Source organism: Ambystoma mexicanum, chromosome 11 (genome assembly GCF_040938575.1).
Source record: "Ambystoma mexicanum isolate Mex_15411 chromosome 11, UKY_AmexF1_1, whole genome shotgun sequence".
Taxonomy (NCBI): domain Eukaryota; kingdom Metazoa; phylum Chordata; class Amphibia; order Caudata; family Ambystomatidae; genus Ambystoma; species Ambystoma mexicanum.
In genome coordinates this window covers 1,397,050,665-1,397,068,607 of record NC_090934.1, presented here as the reverse complement: position 1 = coordinate 1,397,068,607, position 17,943 = coordinate 1,397,050,665, and positions in this window count along the sequence as shown.

The window sequence follows — 17,943 nt, the reverse complement described above, 5'->3', positions numbered from 1 at the left end:
AGGCATTAAAATGCATCTTAAGCCTGTAAAAATGTAGAAAACTTTGGAGGCCCAAAAAAGGGCTTTACAGGCATCCTAGACCCCCTAAAGTCCAGAAAATGTTGGTGGCCAAAAAACGGTGTCAGTGAGCTCTGATTGTCCCAAAAACAGTTGCAGCCTGAAAGGTTAACCCGCATCCTAGACCACTGAAATTCCCAAACATATGTTTGGCACAGAATATGCATCCAACACCCCTGAAAGTTCCAGAAATGTTGGCAGCCCAAAAAAGGCATTAAAATGCATTTTAGGCCTGCAAAAATATAGAAAACTTTGGAGGCCCAAAAAAGGGGTTTAGAGGCATCCTAGACCCCCTAAAGTCCAGAAAATGTTGGTGGCCAAATACCTCTGTCAGTGAGCTCTGATTGTCCCAAAAACAGTTGCAGCCTGTAAAGGGAATTAACCCGCATTCGAGACCACTGAAATTCCCAAAAACATTTTTGTCACAAAATATGCATCCAACACCCCTGAAAGTTCCGGAAATGTTGGCAGCCCAAAAAAGGCATTAGAATGCATCTTAGGCCTGCAAAAATGTAGAAAACTTTGGAGGCCCAAAAAAGGGCTTTACAGGCATCCAAGACCCCCTAAAGTCCAGAAAATGTTGGTGGCCAAAAAACTGTGTCAGTGAGCTCTGATTGTCCCAAAAACAGTTGCAGCCTGTAAGGGGCATTAACCCGCATTCTAGACCACTGAAATTCCCAAAAACATTTTTGCCAGAAAATATGCATCCAACACCCCTGAAAGTTCAGGAAATGTTGGCAGCCCAAAAAAGGCCATAAATGCAACTTAGGCCTGCAAAAATGTATAAAACTTTGGAGGGCTATAAAAGGGCTTTACAGGCATCCTAGACCCCCTAAAGTCCAGGAAAAGGTTGGTGGCCCAAAAACAGTGTCAGAGAGCTCTGATTGTCCCAAAACCATTTGTAGCCTGAAAGGGGCATTAACCCGCATCCTAGACCACTGAAATTCCCAAAAATATTTTTGGCACAAAATATGCATCCAACACCCCTGAAAGTTCAGGAAATGTTGCAGCCCAAAAAGGCATTGAAATGCATCTTAGGCCTTTAAAAATGTAGAAAACTTTGGAGGCCCAAAAAAGGGCTTTACAGGCATCCTATACCCCCTAAAGTCCAAAAAATGTTGGTGGCCCAAAAACAGTGCCAGAGAGCTCTGAATGTCCCAAAAACATTTGCAGCCTGAAAGGTTAACCCGCATCCTAGACCACTGAAATTCCCAAACATATTTTTGGCACAGAATATGCATCCAACACCCCTGAAAGATCAGAAAATGTTGGCAGCCCAAAAAATGCCTTAAAATGCATCTTAGGCCTGCAAAAATTTAGAAAACTTTGGAGGGCTAAAAAAGGGCTTTACAGGCATCCTAGACCCCCTAAAGTCCAGGAAAAGGTTGGTGGCCCAAAAACAGTGTCAGCGAGCTCTGATTGTCCCAAAAACATTTGAAGCCTGAAAGGGGCATTAACCCGCATCCTAGACCACTGAAATTCCCAAAAATATTTTTGGCACGAAATATGCATCCAACACCCCTTAAAGTTCAGGAAATGTTGCAGCCCAAAAAAGGCATTAAAATGCATCTTAGGCCTGCAAAAATGTAGAAAACTTTGGAGGCCCAAAAAAGGGATTTACAGGCATCCTAGACCCCCTAAAGTCCAGAAAATGTTGGTGGCCAAATACCTGTGTCATTGAGCTCTGATTGTCCCAAAAACAGTTGCAGCCTGTAAAGGGAATTAACCCGCATTCGAGACCACTGAAATTCCCAAAAACATTTTTGTCACAAAATATGCATCCAACACCCCTGAAAGTTCCGGAAATGTTGGCAGCCCAAAAAAGGCATTAGAATGCATCTTAGGCCTGCAAAAATGTAAAAAAACTTTGGAGGCCCAAAAAAGGGCTTTACAGGCATCCTGGACCCCCTAAAGTCCAGAAAATGTTGGTGGCCAAAAAACTGTGTCAGTGAGCTATGATTGTCCCAAAAACAGTTGCAGCCTGTAAGGGGCATTAACCCGCATTCTAGAACACTGAAATTCCCAAAAACATTTTTGTCAGAAAATATGCATGCAACACCCCTGAAAGTTCAGGAAATGTTGGCAGCCCAAAAAAGGCCTTAAAATGCAACTTAGGCCTGCAAAAATGAATAAAACTTTGGAGGGCTATAATAGGGCTTTACAGGCATCCTAGACCCCCTAAAGTCCAGGAAAAGGTTGGTGGCCCAAAAACAGTGTCAGAGAGCTCTGATTGTCCCAAAACCATTTGTAGCCTGAAAGGGGCATTAACCCGCATCCTAGACCACTGAAATTCCCAAAAATATTTTTGGCACGAAATGTGCATCCAACACCCCTGAAAGTTCAGGAAATGTTGCAGCCCAAAAAAGGCATTAAAATGCATCTTAGGCCTGCAAAAATATCAAAAACTTTGGAGGCCCAAAAAAGGGGTTTAGAGGCATCCTAGACCCCCTAAAGTCCAGAAAATGTTGGTGGCCAAATACCTCTGTCAGTGAGCTCTGATTGTCCCAAAAACAGTTGCAGCCTGTAAAGGGAATTAACCCGCATTCGAGACCACTGAAATTCCCAAAAACATTTTTGTCACAAAATATGCATCCAACACCCCTGAAAGTTCCGGAAATGTTGGCAGCCCAAAAAAGGCATTAGAATGCATCTTAGGCCTGCAGAAATGTAGAAAACTTTGGAGGCCCAAAAAAGGGCTTTAAAGGCATCCTAGACCCCCTAAAGTCCAAAAAATGTTGGTGGCCAAAAAACTGTGTCAGTGAGCTCTGATTGTCCCAAAAACAGTTGCAGCCTGTAAGGGGCATTAACCCGCATTCTAGACCACTGAAATTCCCAAAAACATTTTTGTCAGAAAATATGCATCCAACACCCCTGAAAGTTCAGGAAATGTTGGCAGCCCAAAAAAGGCCTTAAAATGCAACTTAGGCCTGCAAAAATGTATAAAACTTTGGAGGGCTATAAAAGGGCTTTACAGGCATCCTAGACCCCCTAAAGTCCAGGAAAAGGTTGGTGGCCCAAAAACAGTGTCAGAGAGCTCTGATTGTCCCAAAAACATTTGAAGCCTGAAAGGGGCATTAACCCGCATCCTAGACCACTGAAATTCCCAAAAATAGTTTTGGCACGAAATATGCATCCAACACCCCTGAAAGTTCAGGAAATGTTGCAGCCCAAAAAAGGCATTCAAATGCATCTTAGGCCTGCAAAAATATAGAAAACTTTGGAGGCCCAAAAAAGGGGTTTACAAGCATCCTAGACCCCCTAAAGTCCAAAAATTGTTGGTGGCCCAAAAACAGTGTCAGAGAGCTCTGAATGTCCCAAACACATTTGCAGCCTGAAAGGGGCATTAACCCGCATCCTAGACCACTGAAATTCCCAAACATATTTTTGGCACAGAATATGCATCCAACACCCCTGAAAGATCAGAAAATGTTGGCAGCCCAAAAAATGCCTTTAAATGCATCTTAGGCCTGCAAAAATTTAGAAAACTTTGGAGGGCTAAAAAAGGGCTTTACAGGCATCCTAGACCCCCTAAAGTCCAGGAAAATGTTGGTGGCCCAAAAACAGTGTCAGCGAGCTCTGATTGTCCCAAAAACATTTGAAGGCTGAAAGGGGCATTAACCCACATCCTAGAACACTGAAATTCCCAAAAATAATTTTGGCACGAAATATGCATCCAACACCCCTGAAAGTTCCGGAAATGTTGGCAGCCCAAAAAAGGCCTTAAAATGCATCTTAGGCCTGCAAAAATGTATAAAGATTTGGAGGGCTAAAAAAGGGCTTTACAGGCATCCTAGACCCCCTAAAGTCCAGGAAAAGGTTGGTGGCCCAAAAACAGTGCCAGAGAGCTCTGAATGTCCCAAAAACATTTTTGTCACGAAATATGCATCCAACACCCCTGAAAGTTCAGGAAATGTTGCAGCCCAAAAAGGCATTGAAATGCATCTTAGGCCTTTAAAAATGTAGAAAACTTTGGAGGCCCAAAAAAAGGGCTTTACAGGCATCCTAGACCCCTTAAAGTCCAAAAAATGTTGGTGGCCCAAAAACAGTGCCAGAGAGCTCTGAATGTCCCAAAAACATTTGCAGCCTGAAAGGTTAACCAGCATCCTAGACCACTGAAATTCCCAAACATATTTTTGGCACAGAATATGCATCCAACACCCCTGAAAGTTCCAGAAATGTTGGCAGCCCAAAAAAGGCATTAAAATGCATCTTAGGCCTGCAAAACTATAAAAAACTTTGGGGGCCCAAAAAAAGGGATTTACAAGCATCCTAGACCCCCTAAAGTCCAAAAAATGTTGGTGGCCCAAAAACAGTGTCAGAGAACTCTGAATGTCCCAAAAACATTTGAAGCCTGAAAGGGGCATTAACCCGCATCCTAGACCACTGAAATTCCCAAAAATATTTTTGGCACAGAATATGCATCCAACACCCCTGAAAGATCAGAAAATGTTGGCAGCCCAAAAAATGCCTTGAAATGCATCTTAGGCCTGCAAAAATGTAGAAAACTTTGGAGGGCTAAAAAAGGGCTTTACAGGCATCCTAGACCCCCTAAAGTCCAGGAAAAGGTTGGTGGCCCTAAAACAGTGCCAGAGAGCTCTGAATGTCCCAAAACAGTTGCAGCCTGTAAGGGGTATTAACCCACATTCTAGACCACTGAAATTCCCCAAAACATTTTTGTCACAAAATATGCATTCAACACCCCTGAAAGTTCCGGAAATGTTGGCAGCCCAAAAAAGGCCTTAAACTGCATCTTAGGCCTGCAAAAATGTATGAAGATTTGGAGGGCTAAAAAAGGGCTTTACAGGCATCCTAGACCCCCTAAAGTCCAGGAAAAGGTTGGTGGCCCAAAAACAGTGTCAGCGAGCTCTGATTGTCCCAAAAACATTTGAAGCCTGAAAGGGGCATTAACCCGCATCCTAGACCACTGAAATTCCCAAAAATATTTTTGGCACGAAATATGCATCCAACACCCCTTAAAGTTCAGGAAATGTTGCAGCCCAAAAAAGGCATTAAAATGCATCTTAGGCCTGCAAAAATGTAGAAAACTTTGGAGGCCCAAAAAAGGGATTTACAGGCATCCTAGACCCCCTAAAGTCCAGAAAATGTTGGTGGCCAAATACCTGTGTCATTGAGCTCTGATTGTCCCAAAAACAGTTGCAGCCTGTAAAGGGAATTAACCCGCATTCGAGACCACTGAAATTCCCAAAAACATTTTTGTCACAAAATATGCATCCAACACCCCTGAAAGTTCCGGAAATGTTGGCAGCCCAAAAAAGGCATTAGAATGCATCTTAGGCCTGCAAAAATGTAAAAAAACTTTGGAGGCCCAAAAAAGGGCTTTACAGGCATCCTGGACCCCCTAAAGTCCAGAAAATGTTGGTGGCCAAAAAACTGTGTCAGTGAGCTATGATTGTCCCAAAAACAGTTGCAGCCTGTAAGGGGCATTAACCCGCATTCTAGAACACTGAAATTCCCAAAAACATTTTTGTCAGAAAATATGCATGCAACACCCCTGAAAGTTCAGGAAATGTTGGCAGCCCAAAAAAGGCCTTAAAATGCAACTTAGGCCTGCAAAAATGAATAAAACTTTGGAGGGCTATAATAGGGCTTTACAGGCATCCTAGACCCCCTAAAGTCCAGGAAAAGGTTGGTGGCCCAAAAACAGTGTCAGAGAGCTCTGATTGTCCCAAAACCATTTGTAGCCTGAAAGGGGCATTAACCCGCATCCTAGACCACTGAAATTCCCAAAAATATTTTTGGCACGAAATGTGCATCCAACACCCCTGAAAGTTCAGGAAATGTTGCAGCCCAAAAAAGGCATTAAAATGCATCTTAGGCCTGCAAAAATATCAAAAACTTTGGAGGCCCAAAAAAGGGGTTTAGAGGCATCCTAGACCCCCTAAAGTCCAGAAAATGTTGGTGGCCAAATACCTCTGTCAGTGAGCTCTGATTGTCCCAAAAACAGTTGCAGCCTGTAAAGGGAATTAACCCGCATTCGAGACCACTGAAATTCCCAAAAACATTTTTGTCACAAAATATGCATCCAACACCCCTGAAAGTTCCGGAAATGTTGGCAGCCCAAAAAAGGCATTAGAATGCATCTTAGGCCTGCAGAAATGTAGAAAACTTTGGAGGCCCAAAAAAGGGCTTTAAAGGCATCCTAGACCCCCTAAAGTCCAAAAAATGTTGGTGGCCAAAAAACTGTGTCAGTGAGCTCTGATTGTCCCAAAAACAGTTGCAGCCTGTAAGGGGCATTAACCCGCATTCTAGACCACTGAAATTCCCAAAAACATTTTTGTCAGAAAATATGCATCCAACACCCCTGAAAGTTCAGGAAATGTTGGCAGCCCAAAAAAGGCCTTAAAATGCAACTTAGGCCTGCAAAAATGTATAAAACTTTGGAGGGCTATAAAAGGGCTTTACAGGCATCCTAGACCCCCTAAAGTCCAGGAAAAGGTTGGTGGCCCAAAAACAGTGTCAGAGAGCTCTGATTGTCCCAAAAACATTTGAAGCCTGAAAGGGGCATTAACCCGCATCCTAGACCACTGAAATTCCCAAAAATAGTTTTGGCACGAAATATGCATCCAACACCCCTGAAAGTTCAGGAAATGTTGCAGCCCAAAAAAGGCATTCAAATGCATCTTAGGCCTGCAAAAATATAGAAAACTTTGGAGGCCCAAAAAAGGGGTTTACAAGCATCCTAGACCCCCTAAAGTCCAAAAATTGTTGGTGGCCCAAAAACAGTGTCAGAGAGCTCTGAATGTCCCAAACACATTTGCAGCCTGAAAGGGGCATTAACCCGCATCCTAGACCACTGAAATTCCCAAACATATTTTTGGCACAGAATATGCATCCAACACCCCTGAAAGATCAGAAAATGTTGGCAGCCCAAAAAATGCCTTAAAATGCATCTTAGGCCTGCAAAAATTTAGAAAACTTTGGAGGGCTAAAAAAGGGCTTTACAGGCATCCTAGACCCCCTAAAGTCCAGGAAAATGTTGGTGGCCCAAAAACAGTGTCAGCGAGCTCTGATTGTCCCAAAAACATTTGAAGGCTGAAAGGGGCATTAACCCACATCCTAGAACACTGAAATTCCCAAAAATAATTTTGGCACGAAATATGCATCCAACACCCCTGAAAGTTCCGGAAATGTTGGCAGCCCAAAAAAGGCCTTAAAATGCATCTTAGGCCTGCAAAAATGTATAAAGATTTGGAGGGCTAAAAAAGGGCTTTACAGGCATCCTAGACCCCCTAAAGTCCAGGAAAAGGTTGGTGGCCCAAAAACAGTGCCAGAGAGCTCTGAATGTCCCAAAAACATTTTTGTCACGAAATATGCATCCAACACCCCTGAAAGTTCAGGAAATGTTGCAGCCCAAAAAGGCATTGAAATGCATCTTAGGCCTTTAAAAATGTAGAAAACTTTGGAGGCCCAAAAAAAGGGCTTTACAGGCATCCTAGACCCCTTAAAGTCCAAAAAATGTTGGTGGCCCAAAAACAGTGCCAGAGAGCTCTGAATGTCCCAAAAACATTTGCAGCCTGAAAGGTTAACCAGCATCCTAGACCACTGAAATTCCCAAACATATTTTTGGCACAGAATATGCATCCAACACCCCTGAAAGTTCCAGAAATGTTGGCAGCCCAAAAAAGGCATTAAAATGCATCTTAGGCCTGCAAAACTATAAAAAACTTTGGGGGCCCAAAAAAAGGGATTTACAAGCATCCTAGACCCCCTAAAGTCCAAAAAATGTTGGTGGCCCAAAAACAGTGTCAGAGAACTCTGAATGTCCCAAAAACATTTGAAGCCTGAAAGGGGCATTAACCCGCATCCTAGACCACTGAAATTCCCAAAAATATTTTTGGCACAGAATATGCATCCAACACCCCTGAAAGATCAGAAAATGTTGGCAGCCCAAAAAATGCCTTGAAATGCATCTTAGGCCTGCAAAAATGTAGAAAACTTTGGAGGGCTAAAAAAGGGCTTTACAGGCATCCTAGACCCCCTAAAGTCCAGGAAAAGGTTGGTGGCCCTAAAACAGTGCCAGAGAGCTCTGAATGTCCCAAAACAGTTGCAGCCTGTAAGGGGTATTAACCCACATTCTAGACCACTGAAATTCCCCAAAACATTTTTGTCACAAAATATGCATTCAACACCCCTGAAAGTTCCGGAAATGTTGGCAGCCCAAAAAAGGCCTTAAACTGCATCTTAGGCCTGCAAAAATGTATGAAGATTTGGAGGGCTAAAAAAGGGCTTTACAGGCATCCTAGACCCCCTAAAGTCCAGGAAAAGGTTGGTGGCCCAAAAACAGTGCCAGAGAGCTCTGAATGTCCCAAAAACATTTTTGTCACGAAATATGCATCCAACACCCCTGAAAGTTCAGGAAATGTTGCAGCCCAAAAAGGCATTGAAATGCATCTTAGGCCTTTAAAAATGTAGAAAACTTTGGAGGCCCAAAAAAGGGCTTTACAGGCATCCTAGACCCCCTAAAGTCCAAAAAATGTTGGTGGCCCAAAAACAGTGCCAGAGAGCTCTGAATGTCCCAAAAACATTTGCAGCCTGAAAGGTTAACCAGCATCCTAGACCACTGAAATTCCCAAACATATTTTTGGCACAGAATATGCATCCAACACCCCTGAAAGTTCCAGAAATGTTGGCAGCCCAAAAAAGGCATTAAAATGCATCTTAGGCCTGCAAAACTATAAAAAAACTTTGGGGGCCCAAAAAAAGGGATTTACAAGCATCCTAGACCCCCTAAAGTCCAAAAAATGTTGGTGGCCCAAAAACAGTGTCAGAGAACTCTGAATGTCCCAAAAACATTTGAAGCCTGAAAGGGGCATTAACCCGCATCCTAGACCACTGAAATTCCCAAAAATATTTTTGGCACAGAATATGCATCCAACACCCGTGAAAGATCAGAAAATGTTGGCAGCCCAAAAAATGCCTTGAAATGCATTTTAGGACTGCAAAAATGTAGAAAACTTTGGAGGACCAAAAAAGGGGTTTACAGGCATCATAGACCCCCTAAAGTCCAGGAAAAGGTTGGTGGCCCAAAAACAGTGTCAGCGAGCTCTGATTGTCCCAAAAACATTTGTAGCCTGAAAGGGGCATTAACCCGCATCCTAGACCACTGAAATTCCCAAAAATATTTTTGGCAGGAAATATGCATCCAACACCCCTGAAAGTTCCGGAAATGTTGGCAGCCCAAAATAGGAATTAAATTGCATCTTAGGTCTGCAAAAATGTAGAAAACTTTTATAGGCCCAAAAAAAGTGTTTACAGGCATCCTAGACCCCCTAAAGTCCAGAAAGTGTTGGTGTCCAAATACCTGTGTCAGTGAGCTCTGATAGTCCCAAAAACAGTTGCAGCCTGTAAGGCGCTTTAACCCGCATTCTAGACCACTGTAATTCCCAAACATATGTTTGGCACAGAATATGCATCCAACACCCCTGAAAGTTCAGGAAATGTTGCAGCCCAAAAAGGCATTGAAATGCATCTTAGGCCTTTAAAAATGTAGAAAACTTTGGAGGCCCAAAAAAGGGCTTTACAGGCATCCTATACCCCCTAAAGTCCAAAAAATGTTGGTGGCCCAAAAACAGTGCCAGAGAGCTCTGAATGTCCCAAAAACATTTGCAGCCTGAAAGGTTAACCCGCATCCTAGACCACTGAAATTCCCAAACATATTTTTGGCACAGAATATGCATCCAACACCCCTGAAAGATCAGAAAATGTTGGCAGCCCAAAAAATGCCTTAAAATGCATCTTAGGCCTGCAAAAATTTAGAAAACTTTGGAGGGCTAAAAAAGGGCTTTACAGGCATCCTAGACCCCCTAAAGTCCAGGAAAAGGTTGGTGGCCCAAAAACAGTGTCAGCGAGCTCTGATTGTCCCAAAAACATTTGAAGCCTGAAAGGGGCATTAACCCGCATCCTAGACCACTGAAATTCCCAAAAATATTTTTGGCACGAAATATGCATCCAACACCCCTTAAAGTTCAGGAAATGTTGCAGCCCAAAAAAGGCATTAAAATGCATCTTAGGCCTGCAAAAATGTAGAAAACTTTGGAGGCCCAAAAAAGGGATTTACAGGCATCCTAGACCCCCTAAAGTCCAGAAAATGTTGGTGGCCAAATACCTGTGTCATTGAGCTCTGATTGTCCCAAAAACAGTTGCAGCCTGTAAAGGGAATTAACCCGCATTCGAGACCACTGAAATTCCCAAAAACATTTTTGTCACAAAATATGCATCCAACACCCCTGAAAGTTCCGGAAATGTTGGCAGCCCAAAAAAGGCATTAGAATGCATCTTAGGCCTGCAAAAATGTAAAAAACTTTGGAGGCCCAAAAAAGGGCTTTACAGGCATCCTGGACCCCCTAAAGTCCAGAAAATGTTGGTGGCCAAAAAACTGTGTCAGTGAGCTATGATTGTCCCAAAAACAGTTGCAGCCTGTAAGGGGCATTAACCCGCATTCTAGAACACTGAAATTCCCAAAAACATTTTTGTCAGAAAATATGCATGCAACACCCCTGAAAGTTCAGGAAATGTTGGCAGCCCAAAAAAGGCCTTAAAATGCAACTTAGGCCTGCAAAAATGAATAAAACTTTGGAGGGCTATAATAGGGCTTTACAGGCATCCTAGACCCCCTAAAGTCCAGGAAAAGGTTGGTGGCCCAAAAACAGTGTCAGAGAGCTCTGATTGTCCCAAAACCATTTGTAGCCTGAAAGGGGCATTAACCCGCATCCTAGACCACTGAAATTCCCAAAAATATTTTTGGCACGAAATGTGCATCCAACACCCCTGAAAGTTCAGGAAATGTTGCAGCCCAAAAAAGGCATTAAAATGCATCTTAGGCCTGCAAAAATATCAAAAACTTTGGAGGCCCAAAAAAGGGGTTTAGAGGCATCCTAGACCCCCTAAAGTCCAGAAAATGTTGGTGGCCAAATACCTCTGTCAGTGAGCTCTGATTGTCCCAAAAACAGTTGCAGCCTGTAAAGGGAATTAACCCGCATTCGAGACCACTGAAATTCCCAAAAACATTTTTGTCACAAAATATGCATCCAACACCCCTGAAAGTTCCGGAAATGTTGGCAGCCCAAAAAAGGCATTAGAATGCATCTTAGGCCTGCAGAAATGTAGAAAACTTTGGAGGCCCAAAAAAGGGCTTTACAGGCATCCTAGACCCCCTAAAGTCCAAAAAATGTTGGTGGCCAAAAAACTGTGTCAGTGAGCTCTGATTGTCCCAAAAACAGTTGCAGCCTGTAAGGGGCATTAACCCGCATTCTAGACCACTGAAATTCCCAAAAACATTTTTGTCAGAAAATATGCATCCAACACCCCTGAAAGTTCAGGAAATGTTGGCAGCCCAAAAAAGGCCTTAAAATGCAACTTAGGCCTGCAAAAATGTATAAAACTTTGGAGGGCTATAAAAGGGCTTTACAGGCATCCTAGACCCCCTAAAGTCCAGGAAAAGGTTGGTGGCCCAAAAACAGTGTCAGAGAGCTCTGATTGTCCCAAAAACATTTGAAGCCTGAAAGGGGCATTAACCCGCATCCTAGACCACTGAAATTCCCAAAAATAGTTTTGGCACGAAATATGCATCCAACACCCCTGAAAGTTCAGGAAATGTTGCAGCCCAAAAAAGGCATTCAAATGCATCTTAGGCCTGCAAAAATATAGAAAACTTTGGAGGCCCAAAAAAGGGGTTTACAAGCATCCTAGACCCCCTAAAGTCCAAAAATTGTTGGTGGCCCAAAAACAGTGTCAGAGAGCTCTGAATGTCCCAAAAACATTTGCAGCCTGAAAGGGGCATTAACCCGCATCCTAGACCACTGAAATTCCCAAACATATTTTTGGCACAGAATATGCATCCAACACCCCTGAAAGATCAGAAAATGTTGGCAGCCCAAAAAATGCCTTAAAATGCATCTTAGGCCTGCAAAAATTTAGAAAACTTTGGAGGGCTAAAAAAGGGCTTTACAGGCATCCTAGACCCCCTAAAGTCCAGGAAAATGTTGGTGGCCCAAAAACAGTGTCAGCGAGCTCTGATTGTCCCAAAAACATTTGAAGGCTGAAAGGGGCATTAACCCACATCCTAGAACACTGAAATTCCCAAAAATAATTTTGGCACGAAATATGCATCCAACACCCCTGAAAGATCAGAAAATGTTGGCAGCCCAAAAAATGCCTTGAAATGCATCTTAGGCCTGCAAAAATGTAGAAAACTTTGGAGGGCTAAAAAAGGGCTTTACAGGCATCCTAGACCCCCTAAAGTCCAGGAAAAGGTTGGTGGCCCTAAAACAGTGTCAGAGAGCTCTGAATGTCCCAAAACAGTTGCAGCCTGTAAGGGGTATTAACCCACATTCTAGACCACTGAAATTCCCCAAAACATTTTTGTCACAAAATATGCATTCAACCCCCCTGAAAGTTCCGGAAATGTTGGCAGCCCAAAAAAGGCCTTAAACTGCATCTTAGGCCTGCAAAAATGTATGAAGATTTGGAGGGCTAAAAAAGGGCTTTACAGGCATCCTAGACCCCCTAAAGTCCAGGAAAAGGTTGGTGGCCCAAAAACAGTGCCAGAGAGCTCTGAATGTCCCAAAAACATTTTTGTCACGAAATATGCATCCAACACCCCTGAAAGTTCAGGAAATGTTGCAGCCCAAAAAGGCATTGAAATGCATCTTAGGCCTTTAAAAATGTAGAAAACTTTGGAGGCCCAAAAAAGGGCTTTACAGGCATCCTAGACCCCCTAAAGTCCAAAAAATGTTGGTGGCCCAAAAACAGTGCCAGAGAGCTCTGAATGTCCCAAAAACATTTGCAGCCTGAAAGGTTAACCAGCATCCTAGACCACTGAAATTCCCAAACATATTTTTGGCACAGAATATGCATCCAACACCCCTGAAAGTTCCAGAAATGTTGGCAGCCCAAAAAAGGCATTAAAATGCATCTTAGGCCTGCAAAACTATAAAAAACTTTGGGGGCCCAAAAAAAGGGATTTACAAGCATCCTAGACCCCCTAAAGTCCAAAAAATGTTGGTGGCCCAAAAACAGTGTCAGAGAACTCTGAATGTCCCAAAAACATTTGAAGCCTGAAAGGGGCATTAACCCGCATCCTAGACCACTGAAATTCCCAAAAATATTTTTGGCACAGAATATGCATCCAACACCCCTGAAAGATCAGAAAATGTTGGCAGCCCAAAAAATGCCTTGAAATGCATCTTAGGCCTGCAAAAATGTAGAAAACTTTGGAGGACCAAAAAAGGGGTTTACAGGCATCCTAGACCCCCTAAAGTCCAGGAAAAGGTTGGTGGCCCAAAAACAGTGTCAGAGAGCTCTGATTGTCCCAAAAACATTTGAAGCCTGAAAGGGGCATTAACCCGCATCCTAGACCACTGAAATTCCCAAAAATAGTTTTGGCACGAAATATGCATCCAACACCCCTGAAAGTTCAGGAAATGTTGCAGCCCAAAAAAGGCATTCAAATGCATCTTAGGCCTGCAAAAATATAGAAAACTTTGGAGGCCCAAAAAAGGGGTTTACAAGCATCCTAGACCCCCTAAAGTCCAAAAATTGTTGGTGGCCCAAAAACGGTGTCAGAGAGCTCTGAATGTCCCAAAAACATTTGCAGCCTGAAAGGGGCATTAACCCGCATCCTAGACCACTGAAATTCCCAAACATATTTTTGGCACAGAATATGCATCCAACACCCCTGAAAGATCAGAAAATGTTGGCAGCCCAAAAAATGCCTTAAAATGCATCTTAGGCCTGCAAAAATTTAGAAAACTTTGGAGGGCTAAGAAAGGGCTTTACAGGCATCCTAGACCCCCTAAAGTCCAGGAAAATGTTGGTGGCCCAAAAACAGTGTCAGAGAGCTCTGATTGTCCCAAAAACATTTGAAGGCTGAAAGGGGCATTAACCCACATCCTAGAACACTGAAATTCCCAAAAATAATTTTGGCACGAAATATGCATCCAACACCCCTGAAAGTTCCGGAAATGTTGGCAGCCCAAAAAAGGCCTTAAAATGCATCTTAGGCCTGCAAAAATGTATAAAGATTTGGAGGGCTAAAAAAGGGCTTTACAGGCATCCTAGACCCCCTAAAGTCCAGGAAAAGGTTGGTGGCCCAAAAACAGTGCCAGAGAGCTCTGAATGTCCCAAAAACATTTTTGTCACGAAATATGCATCCAACACCCCTGAAAGTTCAGGAAATGTTGCAGCCCAAAAAGGCATTGAAATGCATCTTAGGCCTTTAAAAATGTAGAAAACTTTGGAGGCCCAAAAAAAGGGCTTTACAGGCATCCTAGACCCCTTAAAGTCCAAAAAATGTTGGTGGCCCAAAAACAGTGCCAGAGAGCTCTGAATGTCCCAAAAACATTTGCAGCCTGAAAGGTTAACCAGCATCCTAGACCACTGAAATTCCCAAACATATTTTTGGCACAGAATATGCATCCAACACCCCTGAAAGTTCCAGAAATGTTGGCAGCCCAAAAAAGGCATTAAAATGCATCTTAGGCCTGCAAAACTATAAAAAACTTTGGGGGCCCAAAAAAAGGGATTTACAAGCATCCTAGACCCCCTAAAGTCCAAAAAATGTTGGTGGCCCAAAAACAGTGTCAGAGAACTCTGAATGTCCCAAAAACATTTGAAGCCTGAAAGGGGCATTAACCCGCATCCTAGACCACTGAAATTCCCAAAAATATTTTTGGCACAGAATATGCATCCAACACCCCTGAAAGATCAGAAAATGTTGGCAGCCCAAAAAATGCCTTGAAATGCATCTTAGGCCTGCAAAAATGTAGAAAACTTTGGAGGGCTAAAAAAGGGCTTTACAGGCATCCTAGACCCCCTAAAGTCCAGGAAAAGGTTGGTGGCCCTAAAACAGTGTCAGAGAGCTCTGAATGTCCCAAAACAGTTGCAGCCTGTAAGGGGTATTAACCCACATTCTAGACCACTGAAATTCCCCAAAACATTTTTGTCACAAAATATGCATTCAACACCCCTGAAAGTTCCGGAAATGTTGGCAGCCCAAAAAAGGCCTTAAACTGCATCTTAGGCCTGCAAAAATGTATGAAGATTTGGAGGGCTAAAAAAGGGCTTTACAGGCATCCTAGACCCCCTAAAGTCCAGGAAAAGGTTGGTGGCCCAAAAACAGTGCCAGAGAGCTCTGAATGTCCCAAAACATTTTTGTCACGAAATATGCATCCAACACCCCTGAAAGTTCAGGAAATGTTGCAGCCCAAAAAGGCATTGAAATGCATCTTAGGCCTTTAAAAATGTAGAAAACTTTGGAGGCCCAAAAAAGGGCTTTACAGGCATCCTAGACCCCCTAAAGTCCAAAAAATGTTGGTGGCCCAAAAACAGTGCCAGAGAGCTCTGAATGTCCCAAAAACATTTGCAGCCTGAAAGGTTAACCAGCATCCTAGACCACTGAAATTCCCAAACATATTTTTGGCACAGAATATGCATCCAACACCCCTGAAAGTTCCAGAAATGTTGGCAGCCCAAAAAAGGCATTAAAATGCATCTTAGGCCTGCAAAACTATAAAAAACTTTGGGGGCCCAAAAAAAGGGATTTACAAGCATCCTAGACCCCCTAAAGTCCAAAAAATGTTGGTGGCCCAAAAACAGTGTCAGAGAACTCTGAATGTCCCAAAAACATTTGAAGCCTGAAAGGGGCATTAACCCGCATCCTAGACCACTGAAATTCCCAAAAATATTTTTGGCACAGAATATGCATCCAACACCCCTGAAAGATCAGAAAATGTTGGCAGCCCAAAAAATGCCTTGAAATGCATCTTAGGCCTGCAAAAATGTAGAAAACTTTGGAGGACCAAAAAAGGGGTTTACAGGCATCCTAGACCCCCTAAAGTCCAGGAAAAGGTTGGTGGCCCAAAAACAGTGTCAGAGAGCTCTGATTGTCCCAAAAACATTTGAAGCCTGAAAGGGGCATTAACCCGCATCCTAGACCACTGAAATTCCCAAAAATAGTTTTGGCACGAAATATGCATCCAACACCCCTGAAAGTTCAGGAAATGTTGCAGCCCAAAAAAGGCATTCAAATGCATCTTAGGCCTGCAAAAATATAGAAAACTTTGGAGGCCCAAAAAAGGGGTTTACAAGCATCCTAGACCCCCTAAAGTCCAAAAATTGTTGGTGGCCCAAAAACAGTGTCAGAGAGCTCTGAATGTCCCAAAAACATTTGCAGCCTGAAAGGGGCATTAACCCGCATCCTAGACCACTGAAATTCCCAAACATATTTTTGGCACAGAATATGCATCCAACACCCCTGAAAGATCAGAAAATGTTGGCAGCCCAAAAAATGCCTTAAAATGCATCTTAGGCCTGCAAAAATTTAGAAAACTTTGGAGGGCTAAAAAAGGGCTTTACAGGCATCCTAGACCCCCTAAAGTCCAGGAAAATGTTGGTGGCCCAAAAACAGTGTCAGCGAGCTCTGATTGTCCCAAAAACATTTGAAGGCTGAAAGGGGCATTAACCCACATCCTAGAACACTGAAATTCCCAAAAATAATTTTGGCACGAAATATGCATCCAACACCCCTGAAAGTTCCGGAAATGTTGGCAGCCCAAAAAAGGCCTTAAAATGCATCTTAGGCCTGCAAAAATGTATAAAGATTTGGAGGGCTAAAAAAGGGCTTTACAGGCATCCTAGACCCCCTAAAGTCCAGGAAAAGGTTGGTGGCCCAAAAACAGTGCCAGAGAGCTCTGAATGTCCCAAAAACATTTTTGTCACGAAATATGCATCCAACACCCCTGAAAGTTCAGGAAATGTTGCAGCCCAAAAAGGCATTGAAATGCATCTTAGGCCTTTAAAAATGTAGAAAACTTTGGAGGCCCAAAAAAAGGGCTTTACAGGCATCCTAGACCCCTTAAAGTCCAAAAAATGTTGGTGGCCCAAAAACAGTGCCAGAGAGCTCTGAATGTCCCAAAAACATTTGCAGCCTGAAAGGTTAACCAGCATCCTAGACCACTGAAATTCCCAAACATATTTTTGGCACAGAATATGCATCCAACACCCCTGAAAGTTCCAGAAATGTTGGCAGCCCAAAAAAGGCATTAAAATGCACCTTAGGCCTGCAAAACTATAAAAAACTTTGGGGGCCCAAAAAAAGGGATTTACAAGCATCCTAGACCCCCTAAAGTCCAAAAAATGTTGGTGGCCCAAAAACAGTGTCAGAGAACTCTGAATGTCCCAAAAACATTTGAAGCCTGAAAGGGGCATTAACCCGCATCCTAGACCACTGAAATTCCCAAAAATATTTTTGGCACAGAATATGCATCCAACACCCCTGAAAGATCAGAAAATGTTGGCAGCCCAAAAAATGCCTTGAAATGCATCTTAGGCCTGCAAAAATGTAGAAAACTTTGGAGGGCTAAAAAAGGGCTTTACAGGCATCCTAGACCCCCTAAAGTCCAGGAAAAGGTTGGTGGCCCTAAAACAGTGTCAGAGAGCTCTGAATGTCCCAAAACAGTTGCAGCCTGTAAGGGGTATTAATCCACATTCTAGACCACTGAAATTCCCCAAAACATTTTTGTCACAAAATATGCATTCAACACCCCTGAAAGTTCCGGAAATGTTGGCAGCCCAAAAAAGGCCTTAAACTGCATCTTAGGCCTGCAAAAATGTATGAAGATTTGGAGGGCTAAAAAAGGGCTTTACAGGCATCCTAGACCCCCTAAAGTCCAGGAAAAGGTTGGTGGCCCAAAAACAGTGCCAGAGAGCTCTGAATGTCCCAAAAACATTTTTGTCACGAAATATGCATCCAACACCCCTGAAAGTTCAGGAAATGTTGCAGCCCAAAAAGGCATTGAAATGCATCTTAGGCCTTTAAAAATGTAGAAAACTTTGGAGGCCCAAAAAAGGGCTTTACAGGCATCCTAG